Here is a 9583-nt window from a genome sequence, read left to right as displayed (position 1 = left end):
GAGGGCAGTATACACCAGCACACGTGACTCTCACCTTTAACTTTAATTTCCAAATCGATAAATTATTCAAGTTTTGTTTGCAGGGTTCAAAGGTGAAACTAAGATCCCGGGAAGACTCTTCAAGAGACGTTAAAATCGTTTTCGCATTTGATTCTAGGTTATCATGGGAATTTAACCTTAAAAGTTTTTTATCCAAGCATGACAGTAATGTAAGTCACAGGCTGCAGGACAAACGAATTGGGTGAATTTTTAAATATGCGCGAGATTTTTTAGTCTTTTAAGGTTCTCTGGTGTCTGGTGCCTGCGAATACACGCAAAGTGCCCCGAGCGGCCAGTCGCGCGGCAATATTGCGTGCATTTGCGGGCTTATCTCATGCTCGGAAAAACACTTTTATGTAGCACGTATTGGGCAACAGAAAGCTGTATCGGGAGTTTTTCACGTCACTCTACAATTTTCTCATTGACTCTTTTCATCTCATTACATTAGTTGAGAAGTTGACTAATTAATTAAGACGGGTTATCTAATTAGGCAGAATGAAAAAAATAAATTGACTATCTCCAAGCGACGGCAAACAACGTTACCTTGGTTCTGTCCATCTGCGTGACATTCCTTTTTTTTTAAAAACTCTGGCTATAGGTAGCTGGGACACCCTGATATAAGATTAGCTCTAGCGTCATCATTTGGGCACTTTTCAAATTGATGCCTGGTCGCCAGGGGATTAGGGATATTGAAAACCGAACGCGCTGGCTCAAGAATACAATTATCCGTATCCCTGGATCCGTCGGCAAATCATGCACGAGTTCATGCGGAAGCAGTTTATTGGAGATTGAACTTCCTGAGCAACGACTGATGGGGCGGGATGGATCCGCAGGTATTGATTAACTCCAGGAAAACCAGGCGGATGCCTTCACCGCTGCTGTGGGCCTTGTAAAGCCCAGATTGGAGACCCGGCTGCGTCACGTTTCTTTCTTCAATGATTTTATTTACTAGTTTTTAGTTTGTTTATTCAACGCGCACCGTATCTAGAACACCTGATTAGTTTCGCATTATATGGCGCCCTCGAATGTCGTGATAGAGGGACTAACGGTTAAAGGGACTAACGATTTACCATGAAACTGCTAAGTATTTTTGACAGTACTCTGGGGGTCCCCGTTAGAACAGTAGAGAAAATTCAGCGTATTGGAAAAGCGACAGCGGATAGGCGAAGACCAGTTATGACGATGTTACTCGATTCCAGGGAAATGGACACTGTACTAATGAACTGTTTTAAACTGAGACGCACTGATGTTTGGGTCAGCCAAGACTATGCTAAAGAAACAGCGGAAATAAGAATAAAGCTATAGGAAAGTGCAGCATCGGATTGGTCAAAAGCAAGAAAGTCAAGCTAATCTACGATAAACTTAAATTAAAAGACAATATGTACACATGGGAGCTCACCCAAGGTAAGCGCACACCGCGTGGACATAAAGTAGATCCGGTAAAGAAAAGCAGAAAAGGTTCAAGCGGCAAGCCGCCCGCTTGACTCGGTCGATTCAGCAAGTTCGATGGGGACGCTCAGCTCGTCACCTATGTGACGTTTTCGTGTTTAGCTACGTTTTCGCGAGCTACGTTTTCGCGAGCTACGTTTTCGTGTTTTGAACGCACGAGGCATCGTTAAGAAAACAACTGCTCAGGAATTTCTGCTGCTTTCACAGACCCCTTATATGATGTTGACAACAGAAACTTGGCTGCACTGTGGTATAAAATATGACGTAATTATTTCCCCTAGATACACAATGTTTATGAAGGACCGCGATTCACGTGGAGGAGGAGTATGTATCATAATAAAGAATTCTGACCAAGCGGCCTTAATGGATAGTTACATCCCTGAAACAGTTCGGTGCAGGGTTTCCTTTCAAAGTGTTCTGTATCTATTAGGTGCAATATATCGGCCACCTTCGACTTCCCTGGACTTCTTAAGCCGATTGAGCACATTCTTGTGCAAGAATGTACATAAGACCGCATGGTGTAATGGTTGGGGTCGGGCATGAAATTGATGGTAGCTGGCCCATGCCGTCGTCCAACTTATCCACGCTGAGGACGTTGTTGAAGAGAGACTTGTTCTCATCCAAAACGAGGTATATAGGATTTATTTGCAGTATCTACATGAGAACGTTACAGTTCATCAGTCTAACATGACTGAAAAAGGGAATGCACACTGAGGAGCCGCCAACGGCTCCTTAAATACACTCTGTCCTCCCTAGATCCCTAGGTGAGGGAAAACGGCCGTTCGACCAAACGGAGAGTTCAAAGGCATCGTCGTCGACCCGCCTTTGAGAAGGAGGGTTTACACACTCACTTCCGCGCAAGTTTCACTAAACACACGGAGTGGAGAGGGTTTCTTGCAGACAGGGGTCTTGACCCGAGCAGGCGCCTCTTGATCCAAGAACTGACCCCCTAGCCAGTGGCCGCCGCGTCTGTCCATTGTCCGACGACTTCTGGCGCCCTTGAGACCGCAGCTGCAAAATACCTCTTTCCAGGAATGCCCCCGCTCCAAGCAACCCGTGACGGCCACGGCGAATCCGCCACGTTTATTCATAGCGGCGCCGAGGGGGTGTTGACGCGGCACATCGTCGTCCCTACAAAACGAGTCACCGCAGCAGGTGGGAAAGGGCTCCATGGTCGCTTCTGCGAAGCTCGCCATCTCCGCAGCTGCAGCTGGCTGGGAAAATTTTGTAGGTCGGTACCCCTGCAGACCATTCGTAGCAACGGTTAATTATGGCCGGAGACTTCAATTTACCGCACATTAACAGGCAGGACCTAGTCTACAGCGGCGTTGAAGCATCCAGCACTGATAAACTACTAGATATAATAGTTTCTTTTGATCTAAATGAAATCGTCCAAGAGGATAGAAGAATAACTTCTAGGTCGCGGTCATTGTTGGATCTAGTGTTCCTATCCAATAATACAGAAGATCATTTGTTGACAACTGGAAACGGTATTTCTGATCACAAAATGATTGTAGTGAATGTGACTGCTAGCAATATGCCCCGTAGGAAATATTTTACTGTAATTACGATGAAAGACTACAAACATGCTGATGACAATTCAAGTTCAGATTATTTTTTAATTTTCGTTTGGCCAATTTGAGCACCACGCAAAGGAAAAAAACTGTAGATGAGCTAAGGAATGAAATTAAAGATATAGTAAACCATTGTGTGGACCGATTTGTGCCAAGTAAAAAAAAAGTCTAAACAACGCCGACCTTGAATTAACCGCGGCATCATTCACATGAAAAGAATGCTAAAGCGACTGAGTAAAAGAAAAAGGGTTCGGACGAAATAACGAGACTTCACGCAGTATTGAGACGTACTCTGACACTATCCAAAAAGCAGTTCTTTGAACAAACACTGACAGCGCTCCTAAAAAGTTATCCACAAAAATTGTTGAGCTATCTCAACAGCACGAAAGATAAAATTGAAGAAATCTTAAAAGACAATATAACGTTGACAAAGTCTGCGGATATTGCCGAACATTTTATTTACTTCTTTCAATCTGTGTTTACTAACAATATAAACGCAAACACAGACGAGCATTTGCAGTGTATTATACGTTATCTAATGGAAAATGTGGTAATCAAAGATGAAGGATTGTTCAAATTGCCGCTGAATTTACATGAAAAAAAATCTAGTGGACCTGACAGGATTTGTCCTGAATTTCTGAAACGCTATGCTGAATGGATGTCCTATACTTAAAGGTAATTTTTTAGAAATCATTACATACGCATTCTTTACCCAGGACCTGGAGCAGCGCCGTAATTATACCATTGTACAAAGGCGGTGATCGCCACACTTGTAAATAATTACCCTCCCATTTGACTCATATGTATCAGTTGTAAACTTGTAGAGCACATCATCGCAACACATATTTTAGAATTTCTAGAAGAGAGTAGTTTACTTTACTCATCCCAGCATGGCTTTCGTACTGGAATATCTACCATTACACAATTAATCGAAGTGGTTCATGATCTCGCTGCAACCTTAGATGAGAAACACCAGGTTGACGTCATCTGTATAGATTTTGCGAAAGCCTTTGATGAAGTTCCGCATGATGAGCTGATCTTTAAACTGAGAGAAATAGGTATCGATGAAAGATTAGTGCTTTGGATAAAAGAATAATTAAACAGACCGTAAGTTTAGATGGCAGCTTGTCGAGTCCACTCCAAGTGCTCTCATGTGTTCCTCAGGGGTCGGTCTTGGGCCCACTGTTATTTCTCCTCTGTTGTTGATCAACCGGTGAGGCTGCTGCTTCTCGCAGATGGCTCCCTAATTTATTCTACCGTAACCAATGTTCAGCATCAACTCAGAATTAGTCGTTGCTTAGAAAATTTCTGCCAATGGTGTAAATTATGGGTATGAATATAAACTACAGTAAATCAACATACACACATATGACTAAAAAAGTAAACGTTCTGCCTTTGAACTATTACATCGATGGTAATTTGTTCGTGCTAACCAGTTTAAATATTTAGGTGTTACAGTCACGCATAATCTGACATGGAATACGCACATAGAAAATGTGTGCTCGAAGGCGAACGAGAGACTAGGTTTCTTAAGGCAAAAAAACTCAGTGCCCTTTCACTCTGTGAAGAAGGATGACCAGCGAAACTGTGTATGTGGGCCCCAAATGGTGAACAGCACCTCCGCTGCGGGTCGGCCCGGCATTTCACTTTCTTCGGGATCGGCCCACGTATGGGGAGTGCTGAACACCTGCTTCACCTACGACGTGGGTCGGGCCGGTATTGCACTATCTTCGGTATCGGCCCACGTATGGGTGTGCTTAACGCCTGCTTCACCTCCACCGCGGGCCGGCCCGGCATCGCACTATCATCGGGATCAGCCCACGTATGGGGAATGCTTAACGCCTGCTTCACCTCCGCGACGGGTCGGCCCGGCATTGCACTATCTCCCGGATCAGCTCATGTATGGGGAGTTTTTTGCTCCTAACAATGACACGAAAATTTCCTTTGACGGTAGGGGTATACAGATTCTCTGTAAAACTAGATAAAGCTTCGCGAGATGCAAAGCTGATGGCTTATAAAACCTTTGTTAGGCCTTTACTTGAATATGCCGCACAAATTTGGAGCCCTCATCAGAACGCAGTGACTACAAGGTTAGAAAAAGTTCAACATCCTGCCTTGCGTTTCAAAAGAGTTAAGTACAGCCGTTTAGATTCCGTCACACGAACGTTGCAGTCTTGTGAACTGGAAGCACTAGAAGCAAGAAGGCAAAATAATTGTCTCAAAGTCTTTTTAGGATAATACATGGACATTTAGAAATTAACAAAGATGAATACGTGCAACTTCCAGGGAAACGAAGCAGTCGTGTTAATCACCAATATGTTTTACGACCATACTTTGTTTACAGTGATGTGTTTCGCTATTCTTTTTTCCCTTCCGTGACTGAACTTTGGAACGCGATACCAAGCTTTGTGGCAAATGCCAGTGATGTTTGTCAATTTGAAGAATCGTTCAACATGTATTTCTGCGATTCCGCTGCCGTTTGATGCATCTGTACATACGGTTATTCTGTATTTAAAACCAATCCCTGTAAGAACCCTCAGCAGAGGGTTGACAGTATGAATTAATTAAATAAAAATAAAATAAGACCTTCGAAGGCTTTTATGGATTGGTTGTTTTCTATGCAGCCACTATGTAGTACATTTTATGCAGATGCTGCCCCGCGGTGGAGGTGATATAAAGCGGGGTAACGTGGCGTAGGTGAATTTAAGGTGATCGAACAGCAGTTGGCATCAAAGAAACTAAAACGAGGTCTCCTGGTGGGAGCATCTCTTCCCTCCCCAACAACAACCATGGAAAAAAACATGCAGTGAAGATTACCTATTGATTAGTAATACCAGTTCGCTATTACTGTTACTTACATGCATGGTATTGCCTGGGCTAGTCGGTGTTGCGTTTCCCAGAAAATGAAATGAAATAAAAAGATAAGAAAGGAAAGCGAAAAAAAGAACAGAAAATAAAAGAAAGTAAGGCCACTTAAATAGAAGACACAACGTTATTGCAAGGTACAAGGGGTTAATGCCTTATATGGTGATGTACTGCGTACACATGAGTGATTTATTTGGATCAAATCGGAAATGTTGGCACCTGTTGTGTCGTCGCTTTCTCCACATACAATAAATTGTTCAATAATAAAAAGATGATAATTATCGTTGTTGTTTGTTTTGAAAACACATATACACATGGCAGGAAAAAGAAAGCGAGGAGTAGGCTGGATAACATCAGATGATATGAAAGACATTTAGGCAACATAGCACATGTTGTAAACGCGCTTAAAGTCAATACAGAAAAAAGGCGAGTCAAAAACGGTTGACATCAAAGAAAGACAAGATCTTCAGGGGTGCATTAGTGTACCGTGTGGTTTGTTGTTCCATGTTTCGCCATGTTTGTTATCCGGGGGGGAAGAGAGGCTCCCGCGAGGAGACCTCGTTTTAGTTTCTTCGATGTCAACTGCCTGTTCGGTCACCTTAAGTTCGCCTACGCCACGTTACCCTGCTTTAGTGCCATCTTACGCTTACATAGAGTTCTTTACTTAACCTTCGCTTTTCTTTACTTCTTTTTAGTCTGCACTACCTTCGGGATCACCCAAATTTTTATGCTACGCTAACTCCGGGATCGGCTCACATTTTTGGTTGAGTAAAGCCACACTTCCAGTTCCGGTTTTAGACGCGCCCAGTTTCAACGAGCACATGCGCGTTTCATTTCGTTCTTTTTTCGTGAATTACGCATAATGCTCTGTACACAGTTCCATACTAACTTGGTGCGTCCTTTTTTGTTTCACGCTTCCCTCTGATGTTTTTTTCCCGGACCCGCATTCACTAAAAGGCCTCAAATTGTCTAACTTACGAGACGGAAGCGACCAGATATCCCGATCCCACGAAGCCCAAATCGATCTGAAACCTGCAAGGACGTTACCTTCAATAACAACCGCGGCACATTCTGCGCTTTCTGCAAATAAAGGACAGCAAATCAAGCAAATCAATCGAATAATACAAAATAAATAAACAAACAAACGCACAAGGTCATGTTAAGTAAATCAATTATAGCAAAGAAGGACATAGCATGCCAAGTGGAAATACAAAAATGCAATATCACTGTCTATAAAGAGAGTTATTAAAGCTTTTGAGCTGATCGTTGTAATGACGCGTTACCCCACGGCCCAAACAACTTTCCTAGGCCGAAAGAACGATCATCAAGGTTATTCATCGTTGTCCTCAAAGCAAATCTTTGCTGTTCATAGTCAGGACAACTCACGAGAACGAGCTCTACGTTGTCCCATGAATAGCCGCACGTTAACAAGTCACGGCACAGCTTAACAAGTCAATTTCTTTATTATTCAGATCAGGCCTACTTCTCATAAGCCCCTGTATAGGACCACATCATCCCAATTTTTTATACAGCCATGTCTTCGTTATTTTATATAGCCTTATATGTATTTTACTTAGGTGTGTGCCATATGCGTTTTATATAGAGATATGGTTCTTTTAAATCTATATATGATCTTTGCGGATGCGAAGAGAACATTTACCACTTATTGTGCCATTGTCCTCAATTTCAAGCACAAAGACAATCTTTGTCCAACGCAATGAGGAAATTAGATGAGCGTCCTCTGAGTGAACAGACAGTACTACAGCACCGTCCCCACCGATCATCGGCTCAGAAGGCAGTGAAGGCACTTTTGTGCTTTCCCAGAACGTCTGGTTTGCGCGAGCGGCTTTAACTCAAGTACTCTCCATACACGTCTCTACACCTTCTCTCCCCCTTCTCTCTCTCTTCCCCTTCTCCCTTCTCCCAGCGTAGGGTAGCCAACCAGACTCTTGACTAGGTAACATACCTGCCTTCCTATATTCTCCTCTCTCTCTCTCTCTCTCTCTCTCTATATATATATATATATATATATATATATATATATATATATATGCGAAATTCACTTATGCCTATCTTTGAGCCAGTGCAACATAAGTACATGACAAGCACCTGCCAATTTTATAGAAAGGTACTTTTGTTTACACTGCAGCATCTTTTTTTGAACGAATGGCAAAATTGTGACATAGACATAGTAAACTGTGAACGAATTCGGCGGGGCGTTCATGCGTACATTTATTTTTTCCGTTGTGAGCGTCCCATTCATGCAGAAGTGCATACATGGATAGATGGATGAAAGCACATTATCCTGGTCTATTTTCATCAACATGTAGTTTGTGCCTGCTGCAAGACAAATAACGGAAAAACTCATTAACATGAACGCACCAATCACCGAATATGTAAATGAAATGTGCGGACTTTCACCTCAGCTGTACAGGCACTGCTGAGATAGCGAATTCGCAACGCTTGCAGCTTTTTTTTTTTCGACGCCTTTGTGGCTGCTAGCGGGTTCTCTTCGAATGTGCAGTTTTCGGGTGCGTAAGTTCGTGTATCGTGAAAGGAAGTAAACTCACCACTGCTCAGTAAAGGCTTAAAGCACCATTTACAACCGTTGCAGTCGCCGCAACTCTATGATGTGCTAGAGTACCTACGACATATTGAGGACCATAGGTTTCATCTGCAGTTGACAGTGCGTTTGAATTCATGCTTCGAAGATACCAGCGTAAGATGAAATCCTCACGAAACATCACATATGCGAAACAAGAGAGAGATTCGTACTAAAAAGGCTTGAAGTAATTAACAGTGGCACACAAGGATTGTCATTACAGCTAAAGCTTCCACAAGGGGCCTTTTCTTTGTCAGGGCCGCAACTGCTTTCCTTTGCAGCGCTTGTGGTGTCCGTGTAGGTCACTCTCCTCCTCTCTTAATGGGGCTGGAGGAGTGACAGTAAAATGGTGCGCCGAGTAAAGTGAAGTCAAATTGTTCAAAAAGAAAGGAGGAGACAAAAAAAAGAGGCGCGTTCTTTAGTTGAAGTTGAATATTCATTGAAGCTTAGTGCCTATAGATAAGTAAGCACATATAACGTGCCGAAAGAGGTCTGTCACGGCATGTCACCCGTTCGCCGTCGGCTTGAAGTCGTTGACGCGATGTACAAGCCGGTTGGTCGTTCCTCAAGCGAACACGGTGAAGAGGTCAGAGTCGGGAGAAGCAAAAAGACAATTTATCTACTGACAACAATACACAAAATCTAAAAAAAAGATTACAAGAACACTAACGTACATGCACTTCATATAGAGCAATGATGAGGACAAAAGGAATACAACGAACAATTAACAATGGATATAAACACTAACAGTACACAACAATACACTTAACAGTGGTCCACTAAAACAGAGTTCAAAAGAAAACAAATGATGACATACCCATGGTCGGGCAGCAGCAGTAACTCCATAAGCCGTGGAGTCGACGGCAGAGCTTTCCCGAAGAACGCTGGCGAGCCGATCTCGTTGCGGTGGATGCGATTTCCTGGGAGTCTAGATCTGGCGACGTCCCTCGAGCAGGCTGAGCTAACTTGAGGAGAGCTAGCGTGAACGTCGTTTTAGACGTTGGTTTCTCGTCTCTTAGGTCAACTAGTAACTGGCAGTTCAGACGCGGCTAAG

The 9583-nt window shown here is 43.2% G+C and overlaps 1 long non-coding RNA gene across 1 annotated transcript; it reads right to left on the bottom strand.

The window, feature by feature from the left end:
• Positions 1-2586: 2586 nt before the first annotated feature.
• LOC142573613 (uncharacterized) lies at positions 2587-7002 on the bottom strand. The gene is made up of 3 exons (XR_012826353.1): positions 6906-7002; positions 4169-4305; positions 2587-2729 (listed from the first exon to the last, which is right to left on the bottom strand). It is a non-coding gene; the product is annotated as an uncharacterized LOC142573613 (long non-coding RNA).
• Positions 7003-9583: the final 2581 nt, after the last annotated feature.

Source organism: Dermacentor variabilis, chromosome 1 (assembly GCF_050947875.1).
Source record: "Dermacentor variabilis isolate Ectoservices chromosome 1, ASM5094787v1, whole genome shotgun sequence".
Lineage (NCBI taxonomy): Eukaryota > Metazoa > Arthropoda > Arachnida > Ixodida > Ixodidae > Dermacentor > Dermacentor variabilis.
The sequence above is the reverse complement of the archived record's forward strand: the minus strand, read 5'-3'. Positions and strand labels throughout refer to the sequence as shown.